Consider the following 24,022-nt stretch of genomic DNA (forward strand, 5'->3'; position numbering starts at 1 on the left):
TGTGTACCGCGATCTAGGAATCGGCGTAAAATGACCCCACATTAAGTCTCGAAATCGACTTTAAAAGACCCGTTTTAAAACAAATTTTTACAAACCTATTTTCAAAAATTGTTTTGGGGGGTGTTTGGTTTTCCATTCTTGATCACTCAAATTCCTATTCTTACCCCCACCTCGCTGCCTTGAAGAGTAGCTAGATTTCTTCTTGTTTGTTGTTTTGATGTTGTTTTTATTATTTTTTAGTAGATAGGATGTTACGTTGTTAAATTCGTAGTTAACTTTGAATTTGGTAGTTAAATGTTGTTTGAATTTCAATTTTAATGTAATGTCGTTCTTTTCAAATTGTGCATGGTTTTATTGTTAATCCCACCTTCCCAATTGTTTGGGGGTGGTATTATTTATTCTATCATGATTTGTAGAAGATCCTCCATTTTAGAGTTTGTTTTGGAGTGAAGGTTGAGAATATTGTCATAATTGGCATACCTATGATTAGATGTGGTGGTATGATGAAATCTAAGAGAGTTTAGAAGTTACTAGTCTAAATCCAAAGATAAAGATATTAGGGTTGTTATAGAATCAAGAATATGAGTTGTTTCCGCGTTTTGGGTTTTAAATTTTATTGTTTCGGAAATTGCCTTAAAGCTTTTTGGCAACTTACCGATTCGTTTTAACAATTCAAAACCTATAAAAACTTCATTCATTCTACACTCACAACCCACACTACACCTAACTTCCATTTCTCACCTTTCACTCCCACGTTTCCCACGTTTAAATCGCATTTTTCACGAATCAACACCTCGGAGGCCGCCCATACGCTTCTGAGGCCTTCAGCGCCCTACACTTTGTCGAAATTTTGTTCAGAGCCGGCCGCTACGCTTCAAGGTAGCGACTTCGCTCAAACACTGGAATTCCAAATACCGCAGAGCGCTGACTTCGACTTCAGTTAGTTGAAGCGCTTCGCACGACTTCCGTCGACCGAAAAAATTCCGTTTTCGCGGGTTGTTCCCGGTTCATTCGCGGTTGTTCCAGGCGTAGTTCGAGATGACATCTCCTATAATAATACCGGAACAGTCTTTCAAAGATTTGTTTCAAAGCACTACTTATGGTGCTTGGTTTTGTGAAGTGATCACACACGTGAAAGTGGGAACCGCTTATGGTTCTTGCTAGCATTTGTTCTTGGACTTGCTATGCCCGGCTGAAATACAAGACCCATGGTGCTATTGGGTAGATAATATGTATGTCTACACTTATGAGTTTTGCATGAGTCGTATGGGGCGGCATTTTCCGTATCGTCGACCAAGAGGAATATAACGTCGCCTCTTGGTAGCCTGTCCCATGAACATAGGAACTGTTATGTTTTGGATCATGCTAAACATTTTAGGGGAATGACATTTTTTCTACGTGAATGATGCCACTTGCAGGCGTCTTCCTTGCTTTAGCCACGGGGACGTATGTGCCATGACATGACCTTCCCGAACGTTGATGTCTAGTTTAGCTCGAGCCCATAGCATGAGGCATAAGTACCTTCTTATGCCCGTTTCTAATTTCCGTATTATGCTATGTTTCTTTCCTATTTTTTGTGCCCGTTTCACGGATTGGGTTGGGGTCGACATTGTGAGACCCACCAATTATATTATAAGATCTTTCCGTGCAATGACTTGGCAAGGGTGGAGGATACAACCTCATCAGGTTGCACCTTACACCCCATCCGACCAAGTGGCGCTTAATAGGTTAGCAATTATAGATGATAAATGGCGTGAAGCATGGCAAATTATCATGGCATGGCAGGACGCGAAGGAACCTCACTTCTTTATAGAAAAGGAGGATGACGAGTTAAACGCTGAAGTGGAGGTATGTTTTTAGTTTCAGTTAGTGTCTGCTTATGTCCCAAGCAATTTATTTCTTGTTAACCCCATAATGGATGGAACTCTTATAGAGTTCGTCCGTTTTTCTTTCTATATTAGTATGTTATAACCTTGTTTTGCGGATGTTCCAAATTTCCGCGCGTTTCCATGGTATTTTTCCTACACTCTCTATTTAAATACTTTGAGGACAAAGCATGTTTCTTGTTTGGGGGTGGGCATAGAAACACGTGTAATTAAGGCATCTGTTAGGATATAGATATGTATAATATGCACTTGTTTTCTAGTAAAAATTTCAAAAATTCAAAAATATAAATAAAAAAGTATGCTATACACTTAGGAATATTGGTATTGTTTTCTTTCTCTATGCTCTTAACAATTTAGAAGTCTCACATAGCTTTTGCATCAGAATAATTGTTAGAAACTTAGGTTAATATGTAGGTAATACTTTTTGCATCTATCTATAAATATATTACATGAGTATCTATGATTGTTAGCAGTAAGTTTCTGAAATCTAGGCTAGAGTACTTATTCTACAAATCCTGTGAGAATATAGCCTAAAGTCTTATATGAGTGAAACATTTGAGAAATGACACAAGGGAGAAGTAAAATCCGGATAGAGAAATCACACGTCCACTTGCTTGATCACTAAACCATATCCTAAGCGAGAATTTAGGCCCTCTTTGGATCGATATAGCCAGAAATTCAAACCTATGAATTATTTTCCGCTAGTCGCCCCACTGAGCCTTTCATTAGCCCTTCCATAAACCACAATTCCTTTACCATGTTAAAAAAACAAAATAAAAAATATATATAAAAAAAAAAAATCAATCAACCTACCCATTTTAGAATAAGTCTGAGAATAGAATGAGGAAGAAAGAAAAAGAGAAAAACCTGTGTAAACAAAAATTAGTTAGTTGCTTCAGGAAATAAAGAAAAGAAGTTTCCATCCAAAGAAAAAGAAAAAAAATAGAAATAAATCAAAACTCCAAAAATAGAATAAAAGGGAGTCAAAAGCCAAAGAAAAGAAAAAGAAAAATATGGCTAAGGATGGAAACAAAGTGTAGAAGCAAAAGTAAATAACAAGGTTTCTCTAGTTACATAATATGAAGACTTTATTATCTCAGACTTGTCCTTTTTGAATATCCATTTCCTTCCTTCTTAAACCATCTCCTAATCCCCGCAACACCTAATAAAGACCTCTAGCTCAATTAGGAATAGGTTAGTGTGATAGTAAGTGGCAGATGTGTTTGATCGACTCCGGCTTTCTTGTGTGTCATTGAGATTGTAAGGTAAAGTGTGCCCATCACAAGACCGGGAGTAGTGAAACTTGGCGGAAAAAATCGAGTGATTTTTGTCTTGACTTTGATGTGAGGACCTACTTAAGGACGCTATTCCGAGTTTCAGAAACGAACCTGCTAGGCATTTCATAGTATTACTCATAGTATATATATTTGTATTATAGATGATTGATTATTATGCATATATTAGCTTAGGTTTTTGACTTGGTTATTCTTATTCATTTGCTAGTGAGATGTATAGATAGTTGAGACATGAATGAGAAAACAATAGTTTTATTTCTTAGTCGTTGTAGTATAGAAGAAGTTTGTGAGTACCTTCACTAGAAAACTCTCACGAGGTGTAACTTCGTCCACTAGGGAATTCCTAGTGGTTTAAGGCCTTTGTTGCATATATCAATGCAATCGCTCAGTAAAAAAACGAGTAGATAGAACTCCATTTTTGTCACTTATTCTAATTTCTCATATTTGCTTGAGGACAAACAAAATGCTGTTTGGGGTGGTTTGATAAGAGCCCAAAACTGTAGTTTTAACTCCTTAATAATCATACTTTTAGACCAATTATGTGAGTAATAATTAAGAGTTAATCTTGATTATGTGTTTTTTATGTATTTCGGGCTTCAAAGTCCATTATGTGCAGATATGTACCACTTTAGCGAGATAATGGAGCAAGGGTTGGTTGCTAAGAAGTTCTATGATTAAAGGCCAAGATTCAAGAAGACAAAGCCTTTGTAAAGCCCGGTCAAAAGATGAAAAGTCAAAGTCCACGCGGCGTAAAACTTGATTGCAAAGTCGTAGAACTTCCGAAGACCATATCTTTGGACTCAGACCTTGGAATTGGGTCTACCTTATGTCAAAACGACCGACTCGGAAAGAGCTTTCCAATGGTCCAAGCCTTGACCCAATCAGAGGAGAAAAAGTGGACGAAATATCTGTCGAAGCCAACTGCAGCTGAAGAGCCCTTTTTTGGACTGAAAGAATTGGGTTTTGGTTCTCTGGCCCAAAACATGGCTCCAAGCCCATGCATGATTTTTGGATCTGAAACATATAAAAACAAAGTAAAACTTAGTTCTTAAGTTATCTAGTTTTATTTAGAAAACTAGTTCCTTGTAATGGTAGCTAGGGTTAGGTTAGAAAAAGTAGATCTAGATCCAATTAGTTTTTACATTCAATTAGTTAGTCTAAATTCATATTTAGTTTTTAGAATAAAGTATTAGTTCTTCATTTTCAATTTAGATTATTGCTTAAATTCTTATTTAGATTTAGTTGTCTTAAATTTATAAGTAGTTTTAGTTTAAACACCAAACACATCACTCTCACTGTTCCTTGTGTTTGATAAATTGAATTCTATTTAAGTCTTGAAGGTTTAAGAGTGGAACGAATCCTTACTCATTATATTGCATGATTATGTTTTGAGAGTAAGAAGAATTGATTTAAACGTAAGAACGGTAGGATTACGAATTAGTGTTCTTGTAGCATTAATATTTAGGATTCTACTGTTTTTTCGGGTTATCAAGCTGTCTTAGGGCAACGCCGAGAGAACAAGCCAATTGTCATTTACTATGCTAGTAAAACTCTTAATGACGCTCAACGTAACTATACCACCACTGAAAAAGAATTTCTAGCAGTTGTATATGCCCTGGATAAGTTTAGTCCTTACCTAGTTGGTTCTTCTACAATAGTCTACACTGACCATGCGGCGCTGCGTTATCTATTAGCAAAGAAAGATGCCAAACAGAGGTTGATCAGATGGATCCTCCTTTTGCAAGAGTTTACTCTAGAAATTAGAGATAAAAAAGGTTATGAAACGTGGTAGCAGACCATTTATCCGCGACTTCGTTAATGATGTCAATAATGAGTCCGAACCAATCTGCAATTCATTTCGGATGAACATTTGTATTCCATTTTTCATCTCCTTGGTATCTTGATATAGTAAACTACCTAGTTACCGAGGAGGTCCCTTCATCTTGGACTCGAACGGACCGAAAGAAGGTTTTATCCACTGTGAAATTTTATTTTTGGGATGATCCCTACCTTTTTAAGTATTGTTCCGACCAACTGATACGCCGTTGCATTCCCGACTGGGAACATAATGACGTGTTATCCTTTTGCCATGAACAATCTTGTGGTGGTCATTTCAGTGGTAAGAAAACTGCAGCCAAGGTCCTACAATGTGGATTTTATTGGCCAACGCTGTTTAAAGATGCACACGAGCATTACAAAGCATGCAACCGCTGTCAGCAGCTAGGACGCATTACTCAACGCAATATGATGCCCTTAAATCCAATTTTAATTGTAGAAATTTTTGATGTATGGGGATCGACTTTATGGGTCCTTTTCCAAATAGTCATGGCTTCCTATACATACTAGTAGCTGTTGACTATGTGTCAAAATGGATTGAAGCGCGTTGGCATGTCGTGTGAATGATCATAAAACGGTCGTATTTTTCATAAAGGAACATATTTTCTCTCGATTTGGCGTTCCCAAAGCTATAATTAGTGATGGGGGAAAATATTTCTGTAATAAAATTTTTGAATCATTAGTAAAGAAATATGGAGTTACTCACAAAGTGGCAACTCCGTATCATCCTCAGACCAGTGGCCAAGTAGAAGTCTCTAATAGAGAGATTAAATCAATTTTAGAAAAGACAGTTAATCCATCTAGAAAAGAGTGGTCTCTTCGATTATCTGATGCCTTGTGGGCATATAGAACAGCTTTTAAGACACCTATAGGCATGTCCCCTTACCGCCTCGTTTTTGGTAAACCTTGTCATCTTCCAGTTGAACTCGAGCATCGTGCTCTATGGGCTATCAAAAGCCTAAATTATAATACCGATGTGTGGCGAAAAATTGCGGTTAAAATGAGCTTGGCGAGATTCGGAGTGATGCCTATGATCTCTCGAAATCCTATAAAGCCAACATGAAAAGAGTGCATGATAAGCACATATTAAGAAAAGAATTCAAAATTGGTCAAAAAGTTTTGTTGTACAACTCGAGATTACACATTTTTCTAGGAAAACTAAAAACTCGATGGTCTGGTCCTTTCACTGTCTCTGCTGTCAAACCTTATGGGGCTATCTCTTTGAAAAATGAAAATGATGACAACGAATTTCAAGTAAATGGCCAACGCCTTAAACATTATCATGAGTTGCGTTCTCCAGATGTCGAAAAGACTCTTCTCAAAGATCCAGTCTATAAAGACTAAAGATTCGCTGGTGTATTTTTTTCCAGGTGTTTAAAACAAGGAAAGTACACCATTAGGGTAGTCGGGCCCTCTTCTATTTTCTTCTCTAAAACTCCTAGAGTGTGTGGTTGCAAAGCTGGCGGAACCTTAGTCCACAAAAACTCTATTTCAGAACCGAGTATAAATGTCTTACGTTCATCGAGCAAAGCGTGCCTTCCGGTAAACAATGGGTACCAAAATTTCCCCAACCTTCCTTCTCTTCCCTTTTCTATTCTCTTCCTCGCGAACTCCAGCTCATCATTTGGTGTAAATCTCACCCATCTCGAATAGGTAATGGTCGCGATACTTTTGCTGCTCGAAAAGCGGCGTCTTGCGAAGGATGGGGGTGGTGTATGAATTGTCAAACACCTTTCGTCAGTCTTGATTTACTATCCGATATGAGCGGTATAAGGTATATTATTATTGTCCACCAGCTCAGCGGGGATAAACTTTGTCGTCGTCCCGTTGCTCCCCACGGGGGTGGGATTCGTCTTGAGGATCGGCGTTAAAAGACTCACATTCGCCTTGAGGATCGGCGTTAAAAGACTCACATTCGCCTTGAGGATCTGATGTTAAAAGACTCACATTCGCCTTGAGGATCGGCGTTAAAAGACTCCACATGTATATACTACTGTATTTTATTTTCACCCTTGCATTGTGCACAAAGAGAGTCGTGATGAACAACATCGGATAGTCCCATCGTTCGCCCGACAATGGATTTCACCGAGCCAACCCGAATAGTTTTCTATTTGATGACGATTCGGGCGGTTTGAGGCTATACCATATGTACTAAGGGTAATATTATTATTAGACCATTGCACATTGGTCGGGGATGGTACCGCCCCACGAACCCTAGACCCCCAAAACATAAAGGTTAAAGCCATCATTGGATTGGATTGGGTTAAGCCCGAGCCGACATGACATGATTGCTTTGATTTTATCAGAATGATTTTCTTCTTGTAGTCCGGTGTTGTTGTCACGTTCTTTTGTATAATGACACATACATCTTCCTTGTACATTGCCACGTTCATCTCCACTTGTACATTTGTATATAAAATAAAATAAAAAATAAAAAAAAAAAAAAAAAAAAAAAAGGTTGAAGGTGCCTTCTTCATATTCCAGTGGATGACATTTTTAATGCCGATCATTTTAGCATTCGATTCGTTTAATTTGGAATTGAAATGAATCGAAATTCCGTGTTTGAAATTTTGGGACATAAGCGAAATTTCCGGAATTCATTTGGGCTTGGACCAAAAATTAGAACCGACCCAAATCACGTGTCTGGTCACAAAACCCAAATGTTATCTCCATCGTAATTATTAAAAAAAAAAAAAAAAAACGGCCGGATATCCACAAAGCGATCGGATATCCAAAACGGTCGATTTTTTTGCCTATAAATTCCGACACTCCTCATCACCCTTCACTCACCTCATTCTCTCACTATCCAAAGCTTAATCTTCACATATTATCTTTTCATTCAAAACAATGGATCCGATCGAGCGATTGGAAAAGGAGCAACGTGAATGGGTCATCCGCGATTCGTGATAACAAGATTTGTCATTATTCTACATCGATCATGCATAACTTCATCCGAATATCTAGATCTATGTAACCTCCATATCTCTTTCCCTTTGTCGCTTTGTATATTACTATGGTGTGTTAAATAATTCTCAACCATTTGTACGGGTTACGTACTAAATGGAGGAGCATCCTTTTTAATAAATTGGGTATATTAGTTGTATTTTTACCTTATCATAAACATAAAATAGTTATCAAAACCATAACAAATAAGAAAAATCAATAACGCAATAAAATAAATCAAACTCAACTTATTGTTTTCAGAGAAGATTAGCGACGCTACGCTACACCTGCACTTAACACTTGTCACGCACGCAGCTCAATTATTCTATCTATCTTCTATTATTGAGGTATGATCATAAATTTTGAAATTACGTGTAGGTCTAATTGCCCTGTGAAACTTTCCTCCGTATTCTCTATCATTTTAAGACCTCATTAATTGTTTTTGGACACCTGACATGAAAAGACATACTATGGATACCCATAGTTGCTGTACATAATTAGGGATACCAACATCACATGTTTCACTTGTAAGTTGAGATCTAGATGCACTTGACATCCTGATTCGTACCAGATCCTATATTTGCTATAAATCTCTTCATTTCAGCCATTCTCATTTCACAATTTCTACACTATCCTTCCATCAATTATCCTTCCAAATGGATCAACCAAGAAAGATAGTACCCGAGAAGAACTACTTGAATTTTTTTGATGATGGTCGATTTTTTCCTTTTTATGACACAGAAATTGTACGTCGAGGATGGATGCCTCTTCTATATCATGCAGAAGCAGCCTATTCCAGAGATTTGGTCTTGATGTTCTACCAATTTAGCGGACCTGAAAATGGAAAATTCTGTTTCCATGCCTATGGACAACGCTTTGAATTAACTAAGGACGTTATCTCCGACATACTTCAAATTCCAATGAATGACTCGGGGTTCGATCTTTCAGAGTCCCCATTTAATTCCGTCAAAAAATTACTACGGGCCACCGTATCTCATGGCGAAGTCGGAAATAAAAATCACGTTGTTCTTCAACGCTCTTTGAAACAAAATCAACGAGCTGTGCTCCACTGGTTGGGACACAATGTGGTGGGTACGTCACACCAATCTGAAGTCACCAAGCCTCAATTACACCTACTTTGGATTATGCAGAATCAAAGAGATGATTTTTGTATAATCCAACACCTCTGGAATGCATTCACCGGGAAGAACAAAAAGGTTAGCACCTCTGCCTACTTTAGTCACGAAAATTATGATGATGCGTTGGGGTTATCCGGCAAAGTTTCTCGAAATACCTCTTCAAAGAGCATTTGTTACAATACTTCACAAAGACTCGCGGTGGTGGTTCTTGGGCGCTTGGATACTCTGCCGGATGAAATGGATGGCCAAAACTCAAACTCGCACATTTCTTTGATGAAAGTGCCATCGCGCGAACATTTTAATCCCATGGAAGGTATTCAAATTCTTCATCAAGGAATGAGGGAACTCCACGCGCGTCGTCGAAATCATCATCAAAAGTCTTATGGATTTCCAAGAACGTCAAAGCGATGCATGATGCTGATCAAGAGGCACTATTGGAAACTCACTCTCGGTCATTAGAAAATCACACTCTTCTAATAGAGAATCAAACTACGATCTCGGCAAACTGGGAACCCTTCAAATCCAAATTTTAGCCAACAAATTAATGAACTGAATGTTGATTGTTGTCCACAATCTGCATTCCCATCACCATCCTTATCATCATTCTGAACCATAAAAAATAATAATAATAATGGTAAAAAAAAAAAAAAAAAAAAAAAAAAAAAAAAGGGGGTTTTACAAAACTCAACTTTCCCCAAAATAAATAAAATAAAATTATTATTATTAAGTATTTCATCGTGTGCACCTTTAATTAAAATTTTTGTTATCTTTGTATCTTCTTTTGTAAGAAATGCCTACTAAGGATTGTCATATTTCAAGTTGTGATAATAACAATTTTAACGTGTTCTTTTAAACTTGATTACAGGAGGTTTTATCTTCTTTCATACTCATTCCTCCATCCAGTCAAAATTTTCTTGGACATATTTCTTCTCATATCTTTCCCCATCACTCCACTCCATCAAACATGGCATCTTCATCGAACGTAGCATCTTCATCAAACATGACACCTCCGAAACTCATCCCTGAGCAATCATTTCAGGCCATGATGGATTCCAATACTTATGGACTTCATTTCCGTGATTGCATTACTAACATCGGGTGGTCTTCCCTTGTTATTAATTCCTCGACCAAACTTATTCTCCAAGTTTGGCGACCTACTTTTATGCTAATATGGAAGATACACCAAAGATTCAACGCTGCTCATGGTTTTTTCTTAGACGGATTCACAATCAAAGTTGGTGGCACAAACCATGTCTTTTCAGAGGCAACACTTGCCCCGACTTTAGATCTTCCATATCACGAGCGGCAACAACATGGCCATACATTTATCACAACTCTACTCGTTCCTTTTCATGGCACGCTTTTTCGCGGCATCTGGTGGCGGTCTTGAAATTAAAGATGAAGGAACTAAACTTGGCGGATGGCGGACATCACCATTCCCTTAGCCAAAGATGACCATGAACATGGGAAATGCGATGTTGTTTATCCTTCTTAACATCATGGGAGATTGGCATTTTTCTACCGCCAATGATGCCGCATGTGTAGTCTTCAATCAATGCGCTTTGCTCGAGGTCATACATTCTTTGATATCTTAAACTGTGGTTATCTCCAATTTGAAACGAGCTCGTACTTTTCGGGATCGATATATATACTTTTACCAGAATAATCGCTTGCGAATTATGAAGACACATTTCCCACGTTTTCAGCTACTTTTCATGACCGGGTCAAAGTAGATTCTATGTGCCCAAAAAACAAGATAATTCGTTCATTAAGGTTTAGGCAATGGAAACGTCCCGCCGCGATACTTGAGACATGTTCGTTGTTATCCAAGCGATGATAAGATGATGAAACATTTGAACGAATCGGTGAACAAGAATGGACCACCATTTGGGAATACGTTATCTTTTGGCGCCGATACTAAGGAAATGCATTTCATCAAGAAGAGGCCGGACCTTCACCACATCCTGGATGGTAAACTTGAGTAGGGAATTGTATATATATCTAACTGTATATAATTGTATATAGTGTGCTCTTGTTTTTCTTTGTTTTTTTTTTCAGATAATATATTATGTTACCACAACTTTCTCGTTCCAAAGAATCCAAATCTAATTTTGTTTTACGGTTATCGGGTAATTCCTTTCTTTATCTATTTCTATTTCAAAGACTAATCATCACTCTATTTCTATATATATATATATATATATATAGATAAAAAAAAAAAAAAAAAAAAAAAAAAAAAAAAAAAGGCTTGTTGTAGCGTATATAGTTTCTATTTTCTTGTTAGTAAATGTAATTAGTGACAATGTCTTGTTTCTTTTTCAATGATGAAAATCTAGAAGTCTCACATTAGCATTCGAATTATGATTCGTTTTTAAGAAACTTAAGCTAATACGTCACGCAATAGTTTTTATATCTTTTATGAGTATTCATGCCGAAAGTATCATTGATTATGCGTGACAATAAGTTTAAAACCACAGTTAGTCTACTTAAACTATCAATCCTGTGAGAATTTAACCAAAAGCCTCGATATGAGTGATTTGTGAGTAATGACACAGAGGAGTAGTTTTCGAATAGAAAAATCACGATCGACTTACTTGATCACCATCCTAACCTAGGCGAAATTTAGGCATTCTTTGGATCGACATAGCTATAAATTATTACATTACAAATTTTACCGCTAGTCACTCCACTGAACCTTTCATCAAACCTTTCATTTTCACCAAAAATTCCTTACCCATATATTAACCCCAAATAAAAGAACCTACCTACCTAAGTGATGAGTATGAGAAATAGGACGAAATGTAGAAAAATAAAAGAAGACTTGTTCCAAATAAAAGTTAGTTACCTGCTTCAAAAATAAAAATAAAAATAAATAAATAAACAGGATCATGTTTCTTAAGCCTATAAAAAAAAAAAAAAAAAAAAAAGAAAAGAAAAGAAATAAGGCTTAAGAGCAAGGTAGGAAAACTCAGGTAGGAGCAGGAAAAGAAAACAAGGATTTCTCAAGTGTAAATATCTTGAAGACCTTATTCTCTTATACTTATCATTTTTGATCTTCCACTTCCATTTCTTTCTACACTATCACCTAAGCCCCATAATACCTAATAAAGACCTCTAGCTCAATTAGGAGTAGGATGGTGTGATAATAAGTAGTAGATGTGATTGATCGACCTCGGCTCCTCTGACTGTCATCGAGTATGTGAGGAAAAGTGTGCCCACTGCACACTGGAGTTAACAAAACCTGAGTGGGAAAATTATGAGCGAATTTGTGTTTCTACACATACATGTGAGAACCCATTTAGGTACACTCTCCAAAGGATCCAGAAACAGCCCTGCTTGTGCAATTCAATGTAAATTCACTGAATGCATACTCATATGTAGATGTTTTAATTATTGTATGCATATTAACTTGAGTTTCGAAAGAATTAATCCTCGTTCCCCGCTAAGGAGATGTATAGATATCTGAGATTAATTTAGGAAACAAGCTTTTTGTAGTATAAATGAAGTTTGTGAGTATCTTCTCTGAAAAACTCTCACGAGGCTATAACTCGTCCACTAGGGAATTCCTAGTGGTTTAAGGCCTTGTTGCATATGGTCAATGCAACCGCATCTATCTAAAACGAGACTTAGCTTAGAATGCACGTTTTGGCCACTTATCTGTTTTAATGTCTCTTCTTTGCTTGAGGACAAGCAAAATGCTGTTTTGGGAGTGGTGTGATAAGCACCCAAAACTGTATTATAAAAACCAATAGAGACATAACATTTCGGTCAATTTTGTGCTTAATAATCATGAAATAATCGCGATCTTCGTGCTTTTGCGGGTTGGAGCAACTAATGTAAAAATGATGATAAAGCCAATTTAAGCACGGAATAGGGAGTATACACATGCCTTCCGATCAAGCCCATGTGAAGCCCAACAAATTCGGACTAAAGCCCAAAGACTCAAATAGTACGAGAATCCGGTCAAAGAAACGGGATTATGTGCACGTAAAGCATCAAACTTCGAAGCTCATATCTCTTGAACCCGGGACTCGAATCGCGACGAGTGAGCTGCTCCGATGATCAGTCGCGATGAACTCTACAAATAGGCGGGAAGTTGTAAAAATGCCAAAAGACCGGATCCATCGACATCATGTCACGTGGACCCACTAGGCGGGCCCATAAGATTTGATGAGTCATCATGCAAGTCAAGACAAAGGTGCAAATAATTGGTGCAAATTTGACACCTTGCATGAAGTTAATGAGTTAGTTGGATTTAGGTGTGATGATTATCTAAAAAATGAAAGGTGTCAAATGGGGGTTAGTTGTGGATAAGTGAAAAATAAATGAGAGGAGAGTGTTTCACGTGGGAGAAGAGAAAAAGGCTCTCTTATGTAAAAAGGGGGCTGATTTTGGGAGTTGGAAGCTTTTACTTCCTTGACTTTTACTTTTCATTTACATCCATGTCTTTAATTTTGTTTTTTAGTTCTTAGTTTTTTAGAGAAAAGCTTGTAACTTGTTAATGGGGAACTCTCTCTAGTTTTTAAAAACTCTTCTTCATTTAGGTAAACAGGTTGTAGTTTTCTTGTTTCATTCTCTTTCTTTTTTTCATTTCACATATCTTCTTGTAGTTTAATTCAATCCTAGGATCATGAGCTAAAACTCTCCCCGAGGGGAGGTTAATGATGCTCATGTGAGGATCATGCTACAAATTTAGGATTCCAAAATCACTACTTAAAAAAGACTTAGGTTCTATTTTTCATCCCCGTCCCAAAATGACAGAGATTGACAATTATCCGATCAATTGTTGTAAAAAAGTAGAACTAGGAGTTGGAATGATATTTCAGAGATGAAATATCATTTCAATTCTACATGCTAGCATGATATGTTTAGAGATAGGTATATTATGTTAGGGATTTGAGATGGTAGTGACCTGTTTCTAAAAAGACTTGTAGCTAGGCCTTGCATGAGTAGGATTAATCCTTCCCTATCTATCTCTCTCTTTCATTTAACTATAAACAAACTTACAAATTTTAGATAACTTGTGTAAAAAAAATCTATCTATAAAATCCTTCTCACTTAGTTCTCCAAAGTGTAGATTCCAGTTGTGATCATTTAAATTCTTGTCTTAGAAGTTGGAACGAAATCCCTACTCGAACTAGATTGACATTCTCAAAGAAAAAAAACAGTGAGTAAGGAATTATTGAGTTTTAGCACGTAGTAAGTCAACTTCTAAAAACACTGAAAAGTGCTAAGATCAGTAAGTAGCTCAAATCAGTATTCAATTAGCTAGAAGTAACAACGCCATCAAGTATCAACCAACCTGTACTTATAAAACAAAATAATGGGTTTCAAAACTTCAAACCACGACATGAACTACTTGTCTCGAACTCGAATCAACTAAAAAAGGGATGTCCATAAGGAGACACTATCAAAAAATACAAAATAATGTCGTGTTAACACTAAACAAAAACCCAAAGAAAAAAATTGTAAAGGGTATGATATCATAAAGGACGTGGTATCTAGTGGACAAAAAAGTAATATAAAAAAAATCCAAGCAACTGAAAAAATGAATGTTCATAAATGGAGCAAATTAAACAAACAAATTGAAATTTCAAGAAAATGATGAAAGGAGACTGGCTGAAAATTGAGAAATCAGCAAGACGATGAACACGTAAACTTAGATTGACCAACAAAAGTAGGCAGGTATTGTTGAAGTGATTAACCATATGTTCAATAAAGGAAATAGAGAGTCAAGGTGGAAGACCAAAATAAGAGGTCTAGTGAAGAAGTCGAACTTGTATGGGGAGAGAATATTAAAATTATTGCAGCAATGGAAAGAGAGGGGGAGATTGAGGTGTCAGTTCATCTTTTTTGGGAAAGTGGACATGTCGTATCATGCAGTAAACTAGTCATGGCTTCCTATGTAATTAACTAATTACTAGAGTTGTCAGTATAAGCATTGAGTGTGTCCTGAGTTCCTAATAAGACCTCCATATCCACACCCATTGATCGGCAATATATTGTTCTCTAATACACTTTCGAATTCTGTAAAATATTTATCCAGTAAAACTCCAAGGACATGAGTACATTGTCCATGATGAAGATTTCGACAAATATATTAGTTGCCCGTCGGAAAAAATAAAGTAGCTAGTGATGCAACAAAAAAAAAAAAAAAAAAACAAGTATGAAACCTGAATAGTGCCTACCTTCGAATCTAACAGAAGAAATTCAAAAAAAAAAAAAAAAAAAAAAAAAAAAAAAAAAGAAATTTGAAGCCTAAGAGTTGTTTTAAAAATTTCAAATTAGTGGTGTCCCACAATCTTTATATCCATTATCACAGCCATATCCATTATCCACATTCTTGAGTTCCCGATGAGATATAGCTCCATATCCACAATCATTGATTTGCAATGTTCCATCTTTGTTTGGCACATAACCCCCCGGTTCCAGTCAAATCCATTACCACCGTTGAGCTGATTTTATATTATCATCACAACAAAATATCCTTACCTTGACAAAAAATTCACCACCAATCAATATAACCAAGTACAATGATAATCTTGATTTTGCTTGTTGAAAATATTAACATTACTATTTGTAGACGATTCTGTTTGTATGGGTGGAGACAAATAGGGGTGAAATAAATTTGTTGAGAGTAGAGTGAAACCTAATAGGCAGAACCTGCTTGGTGAAATAAGTAAATTTATAGAGCTAGGAATGGCACAAAAACAGAAAGAAGGAGAAGAATCTAACGGTGTGGGAGTAAACTTAGAGGAGGATTTAGTTAGAAATTAATGTTCGTTAAGAAAATGAAGTTAGGAAAATGCTCATTAGACGTTATATATTGATTGTGTGGAGGTGGGAGTGACAACAAATTAGGAAAATGGGGAAGAATCCCATGCTGTTGAAGGAAATTTATTTCACCCAACTCTTCAAACTTCAATTGTCTCCTATCATATGGATGGTTTTCTCGAGTATAGCTTTGTGTTACGTAACTCCAATCATCTCTTTCATTTTCTTTACCCCTCCCTTAAGCTCCATCTATGTGATCACTGCGTCTTTGATCAATTGGCTATAGTTGCAAATTAAATAACAAAGGAAAAGGGAGCCACCGAATAACAATGTAATTATGGATCTTTGGCACAAAATGTCCTTGATATTTCTTGATTTCTATTTTTATGCTAATAAATTTGCACTAAATATGTGCCAAGTTTGACTTCAAGTGATTGCACCTAACCCAATTTATGAACATGGTGTAGATTGTCTTCACTATTGGAAAATGTAACAATACGGAAATTGAACTAAGGTAAAATAATTACGCAAGGTAATAAATGGTTTTACAGGCCTTGGTCTAGCTAGTAACCCCAAAAAGGGAGGAAACCTCTATTTTTAAGCCTTAGAACCATAAATGTAGAAATTTACACTTATGAATGAAGAATGGGAATATGAGATAACATAAAATTACTGAAGTTGGTGATGAAAAAAATGCTCGTGGCATTAACAATTGTTGAGAATATAGAATATATGTGTCTAAATAGTTGGCAAGGTACACAACATACTCTCTTATAACAACCTCGTTCCGTTAGATCTGACTCCAATTAGTTTCTTTTATGTTGGTATGTAGCTCAAATCAGTTTTCAATTAGCTAGAAGTAACAACGCCATCAAGTATCAACCAACCTGTACTTATAAAACAAAATAATGGGTTTCAAAACTTCAAACCACGACATGAACTACTTGTCTCGAACTCGAATCAACTAAAAAAGGGATGTCCATAAGGAGACACTATCAAAAAATACAAAATAATGTCGTGTTAACACTAAACAAAAACCGAAAGAAAAAAATTCTAAAGGGTATGATATCATAAAGGACGTGGTATCTAGTGGACAAAAAAGTAATATAAAAAAAATCCAAGCAACTGAAAAAATGAATGTTCATAAATGGAGCAAATTAAACAAACAAATTGAAATTTCAAGAAAATGATGAAAGGAGACTGGCTGAAAATTGAGAAATCAGCAAAACAATGAACACGTAAACATAGATTGACCAACAAAAGTAGGCAGGTATTGTTGAAGTGATTAACCATATGTTCAATAAAGGAAATAGAGAGTCAAGGTGGAAGACCAAAATAAGAGGTCTAGTGAAGAAGTCGAACCTGTTTGGGGAGCGAATATTAAAATTATTGCAGCAATGGAAAGAGAGGGAGAGATTGAGGTGTCAGTTCGTCTTTTTTGGGAAAGTGGACATGTCGTATCATGTAGTAAATTAGTCATGGCTTCCTATGTAATTGCAATTTCAATTGTACTTAATAAAAAAAATACGAAACTACTTCCATAAAAAAGAATAAAAAGCTAAAAAATTTAAAGTAATGGATAAGGTTTTAAAATATAATATATACACTCGTAACAACATATCAAACTTTTCTTTAGAATTTTATTCACCCAGGAGACTGCTGACAACACGTTGAGTGTCCTTAGTTACTTAAGGAAATACAAAAATATATACCACCCTCAAAGAAAATAAGTTATAAATTAATTCACCTAGTAGTTTCCTTTAACCATATAAAGCAGTATCATACAACACGCTTTTGAGTGATAGCTTGATGTCTCCGTCTTTGGTTTCCCTATGAGATGCCAAAAATGCAGTGATAGTGTGCCCAATGTATTTTGTGTCCTCAGAGTGGGTTCTCACTATCCTACTTCACTTTCTACCTAGACTAAGCACAATACAACAAAATTAATACTTTTCCTATGAAGTTCTAACAACCATTGTAATGGTGAACCGTAGTCCTTTTCCTTTATTAGTTGGTTTGTATAAGTATAATCCCGTCGAAGGTCACGTGTTATATATGTAGAGTAATTTGGAATCCAAGGTACACAACCTATTACTATAGAGTATAGACATAGTGGTTCCAGATACTTGTATGGTGGAAGGGTTGACCTCATCATGTAAATGAGATTGGTTTATAATGAGTTCCACAGTCCTAGTGTATTCTTTACTCTATTAGATTAAATTAATAATGAAATACGCAAAAGAGAAAGTATAAAGCATAACTACAAAGTACAAACTATCATTAAACCCCGCCATGCATGTTGTCAATTCCGATGGTAACATTTTACTTGTTGATATTCATTTTCTTTTTATAGTTGTACGCCAAACTACGAATCCAAACAGAAGTAATAAGTTATTTTTAACTAAACCATTACAACAACTTAGACTCTTCATAGTTGATGATTGTTGAAAGGAAATAAAAAGAGATGATACACATGGTCATATTCACAACAAAAAGAAAAACGAAGAATAACCCTAATAATTGGCACAGAAACAATATTTACCTCCACACCATTCATTGTAAGTCTCTTTCAACCATTTTGCTATCAATTTCAACACCTTAGCCACTGAGCCTGAGCAGGAAAAAAATTCACACAGATCATTGAGGGAAAAAAACCACTTCATATACAACAGGTTGACTCCCTTACAAAGAAAACAATACTTAATATAGTAAATAACAATGCATGTAAATTACTCTTTCTACCGGTTGACTATTTTCGAGACTTGATAGTCCATTTCAACTGTTTTTCCAACTCCACGAAATCAAAACAATATGCAGTCTAAACATTTTTAGTTCAATTAAAGCTCAACCTTGCAGGAGAAATATAATTTGGCCATGGCACTTCTCCAACACTTGTTATACAACCCATAACATTATTGTAACACTCTGAAACCAAGTTAAAATGAGCTACAACATTATGCTTATAAGTAATATCTTCAGTTCACACACTAAGCAAATAAGCCACAAAAAATAGTTTGATAAAACGGGATAAAATTTACCATAGAATGTTTAGCCCTGGTGTTGCAATGGGATCTAAAAACCACATTACAAAGATGAAGATTCAGAGCAGGTTGAATCCTAAGGCAGAAGATTATGATTTAAGTCAAAGAAGCCTTGCTAAAATTGGCGGCTAACTCACTCAGTCTCTCTACTGATGAAGGGAATACTTCTCTTTTGACACTACTAAGTAATCAGAGCTCTAGAAAAAGAAATAAACATGTAAGAGAAGTTAGCCACAATACGTACCATTGTGATAACACCAAGAAACCAACCAATCATTATAAAATCAAGTAAAAGTGAAGAACGCCAAAACCAATACAACGAAGGCATAATTCAAATCAACCCATGAAACACCATAGCAGATTGAAGAAATATAGCCAAGCCAATTAATAATGTTGGACTTCAAATGACATAACATGTATATATAGTTAACAATAAGAAAATCATTGAAACATGGTAAATTTCAAATCAATAACTTGAAATGAAAAATATAGTTAATGAACTATTTCATGCATAAACGAATAATGAATTCACACCTACTTGTATGCAAAAGAAAGAAAATATGAACACACATTTGATAAGGTAGCACAAGATAGAGTTGTAAATCATGTAACACTGGGAGAGTCGCAGAAAGTGCTACATAGTACATACATATTTTGCCAGAATTGCCCTTTTGGTTTCTTAACTTCTATGTAGGAAGTATTTACGAGATGGGATCATGGGTTTTAATTGAGACAATTGCAGCCCAAGTTGAATGGTGGAGCTTCCCCATTGGAAATTGACTAATAGTGGGCTATTAACAGGGTATCATGTGAGAGTATGATGTGGGAGCATGGCCTCTCCAAAGTGGTCTAACCATTAATCACAACCAGGAAAATGTATAGTAAACTCCAACTTTATTTTGAAAAAGGTGATGTCGACAGCTGATAAGAGCCCAAAACTATAGTTTGAACCCCTTAATAGTATTATATTTAGGCCAATTATGTTTATAATAAATAAGAGTTAGTAATGTTTACGTGTTTTTGTGTATTTCAGGTATTAGAATCAATTATGTGAAGAAATACATCACTTTTGCAAGAGAAAGGAGTCGAACTGCTTGCTAGAGAAGTTCTATGATTAAAGCCCAAGTTTCAAGGAGAAAAAACCTTTTTAAAGTCTAATCAAAGCTGAAGAGTCAAAGTCAATGCGCGCAAAAAAAGAATAGAAAAAGTCAATAGAACTTCAACAGGTCGTATCTTTGGACTCAGACCTCAGAATTGGACCTATTATATGTCAAAACTACCGGTTCGGAAATAAATTTCTAATAGTCTAGGCCTTGACCCAATAAGAGTAGTAAAAGTGGACAAAAATGGTGTTACAGTAAATTCCAGCAGAGAAATTCATTTTGAACTTAAGTAATTAGGTTTTGTGCTTAATTTAGTGACCCAAAACACAGCTCCAAAGCCCATGCATGAAATTGTAAACCTAACCCTATCCTATATAAAGAGGATTAAAGTATAACTCTAGTCTCTCTCCCATTAGTTAGAATAATTTAGGGCTCTCTTCTCCTAGCTTTTCTTTCTTTAGTTTAGTATAGTTTAAGTAATTAGGGTTTATAATTGTAGCCTCCATAAAACCTCCATTAAAATACCTTCAAGTTATTATTATTCAATTCAATTGTTTCTCTTTCTATTATATCTTCTTCTCATTCTTTTATTTATGATAGTCCCATGAATCAAAGCTAAACCTTAATTAGAGGGGATTGATTTGTTAGTATATAATTGTTGGTTAGAACTTCAAGTTTAAGTTTTTCTTGACCTAGTAATAAAAAGAGTTTAATCTAAACTAGATAATGATGAGTTTTGCCATGAGAATGGAAAACAAACTTTCTCTCATGCTAATTAGTTATGACTAGAGATACCATAATTGATTAGAGACCATTAAAGGCCTAACTTTTATGTTTGAACCTTGTGTTTAAACGTAAAGATTAGGGTTTTGCAACAACTCTATGCTAGCATGTTAAGTATTAATTAAAGTGAATTTCAATCTCTTTCTATTCTTCTCCATATTTTATTCAAGTCATATTCAATTGCTTTAATTAAATTAGTATAAGTTAAATTCATATATTTAATTAGTTTCGTAGTATAAATTCACATCCATAAATATTGCTTTCACCACTATTTCCTTGTGTTTGATTAGTTGAATTCGTTTAACTCTAGAGAATTAAGAGTGGAACGATTCTGTACTCTATATATTGCATAAATATATATGTGAGAGTAGGAAATAAATAATTGATAATGTAAGAATAGGTTAGAGAAATCTAATACTGTTTTTACATTTATCAACAGCCGAAAGGGTGTTCCACGTTCTTTTACTATAGAAGATAGATAAGAATTAGAATTGTGTTTGATTAGGAAACAACAATCAGCAATATAGAAAATGTTAACTTCCCTCAACAACCAATACAAACATGCACTAAATAAAACTCACTCCAACAAACAGAGAGAAAAAACCCAAAGCAATTAGAGATAGCTCAGCAGTAGTAAGTGCATCACTACCATCAACATTTACGACGCAAAATAGGAAGAGTCAACTATTTCTATAGACCATCAACACTCCTAGGTTCCCAAGCCCCCCCACCAGCTACTTTTACACCACCTAGATTACAAATTACACTTTCTACCAATGCCTAGCTCATAGTCAGGTCGAGGCATGGGGAAGGAGGGAACGGTGGCTCTTCCAACATATACTTATTCAGTAACACTTAACTCATTTCCATTATTACTGATGTGGGCATAGACAACCAATGATGAGACCCAAACCATGTATTTTCTCGGTCTTTTGCAAAGGGCAGTTCTAACCATTCTTTCGTGATTATTATTATTTTTCTTTACTTAAAAAGAAAAAGAAAATAAAAGGAAAAAAAAAATCCTAGTTGGTGATTGTTCTAGATATGGAGGGGGCGAAAGACTCAATCTTTGCCCATTTTTATCCCCATTGAAATACGATTCAACAGTTATGACACAAACCCTTGATTCAGTTTAAAAGAAGAAAATAGTCAAGAACAAAAGAACCTTGAGTAGAGTGAGATGTGTATACACCAGCTACACTTGATTTTTTTGGAAGAGATGAGGTGACCATTAGGTGGTCGTGGTGGTCCTTTGAGTGCCATGTTTTATAAGAAAAAATTATTAAAATAATCTGCTTGTTGACAAATAATGATAAATAAAACATAAAATAGATTGGCAAATAGATACATGTCGATCGAAGATTTGTAAATTAAATGATAGTTAAAGTCCTTGCTTACCATTGAAAATCATCAAAAAGGCTATTTCACTTTTGATTGCCCATAATTGATGTGTTTAATTTTTATTATTTGTGTTATTTGTAGTTTATGTGATGAAACTAAGAAAATCAAGAAAATAAATGATTGTTCACTTCTACTGTGAATGCAAATGAAATAAAATACAACAGCTACAAAGTACAATTATTGATTGTAATATAATCTTACAATAACTCTTTATTTCAGAATAACTCACCTGACATTGGTCGTGGAATATAATCAACTTTAGAATTTGCCATACGTTGAACCGAACGCTCAAAACACAATTTCAAGAGAATTGGTAACCTAAAAACCAAACCCCCTAATCTTTTAGTACATTGAATATTTGTTGAAATAATGAAAAAATAAGCATGAAAGAATAAAAATAAAATCAGCATGTAGATATAGATCGATAAATTTGTACCTTGAAGAAGGTAAAGTATGTACCTCTTTCTTCTCAATGATAGTTGTAATCATATCTAAAGCTTGGAGAAAATCCATATCAAATGGAAATTGTAAGAAAAACTGAAAAATGGTAGGAGACACTGGATTGACTAGAAAGGTGGTGTTTTATATCTTCCTATTCTCTGGAGAAGAAGTTGAAGGGTTTAATAATGCAACTCATAAGTGTGATTGTGTGAAAAGTTATGAGAATAGCCCACAGAAGTTCACACCCTTAAACGTTGACTGTATTAGAGGCTCAAGGCCACAAACTCTTTAATAATGTTTTAACGTGCCTAACTCACAAATTGTGTTTGGTCCCTTTAATACAACATTTATATTTAACGAATTAAACCCAATAGTTAAGCATTATTTTATGCTTTTATTCCAACTTTTAATTTTGACATTTTTACATATTAATGTCCTTTAAAAAACTACTCATAAGTGTTTCAAAACAATCCTCATCGCACATCTGCTCCCTATCTAATGCAGATCCCCACACAATCCTGACCATCATTTGTCTTCCCATTTTATTTTATTATAATAGATATCTACAACAAGAATTGATGAGAGCAAAGAGGTTGGGAGAGGCCAAGAGGAAGGCCAATAGAACCTTGCTCATAAAACTTTTAAGAAACTTGTCAACGAATAGTTTAGTGAAAAGGGAAAGATATTGCTAACTATGTGTGTATTGGACTTACCGATGCATTTTTCTCAAGTATCAAAAAAGGAAGTACTGCTACTTTTTTGTACGACCAATACTTCAAGTTATTCGCTATTATTATCGGAAACACAAAGGAGTTGAACTACACAACACATATGAGAAACTCGACATTATGAGAATCCTCAAAATATGTCGAATTTCTCCAAGATTGTTGGTTTGGAAACACCTCCATCATACTAATCGGAATGGACAATCAACACTGTGTTGATTTTGTGGATATAAAAACGAAAAATAAGAAATCGATCTAATCATTGGGAAAGTATATAATTGAAACGACTGTCCATAGATAAGTACAGTAGTGGAGGAGTGTACCTGTGTTGTTATTAGGGTTGGTGGAGATCGAGGTGGTTTGTGAAGCTGATTACTTAGCTAGCAGGAACTATGAAGTAAAATTAATAAAATGTGAAAAATATAAATACCTTCCTAAGAAAGTGTGGGATGACTTAGGGTGGGTGGTGGGAGTAGATTTTTAGTAGGGCTTAGGTATTCATGTAGTGGTCATTGAGTTTAATGTTGTACTCATGGAATTGTGGCAGTGGCCGCACTACCACAGTTCAAAATGCGCGGTATTTGCGAAATATATATCACTTTTTCAAAGATCCTAGCAGCATATTATCGCAATTTGTTGTGATATTTTGAGAAAA

The 24,022-nt window shown here is 35.5% G+C and overlaps 1 long non-coding RNA gene across 1 annotated transcript; it reads right to left on the reverse strand.

Moving 5' to 3' along the window:
- Positions 1-16,706: 16,706 nt before the first annotated feature.
- On the reverse strand, positions 16,707-19,753 carry LOC147515060 (uncharacterized). Its single transcript, XR_015213356.1, has 3 exons — positions 18,912-19,753; positions 18,416-18,484; positions 16,707-16,760 (listed from the first exon to the last, which is right to left on the reverse strand). It is a non-coding gene; the product is annotated as an uncharacterized LOC147515060 (long non-coding RNA).
- Positions 19,754-24,022: the final 4,269 nt, after the last annotated feature.

The sequence above is a fragment of the Coptis chinensis genome, chromosome 2, assembly GCF_015680905.1.
Source record: "Coptis chinensis isolate HL-2020 chromosome 2, ASM1568090v1, whole genome shotgun sequence".
In the NCBI taxonomy this organism is placed as follows: domain Eukaryota; kingdom Viridiplantae; phylum Streptophyta; class Magnoliopsida; order Ranunculales; family Ranunculaceae; genus Coptis; species Coptis chinensis.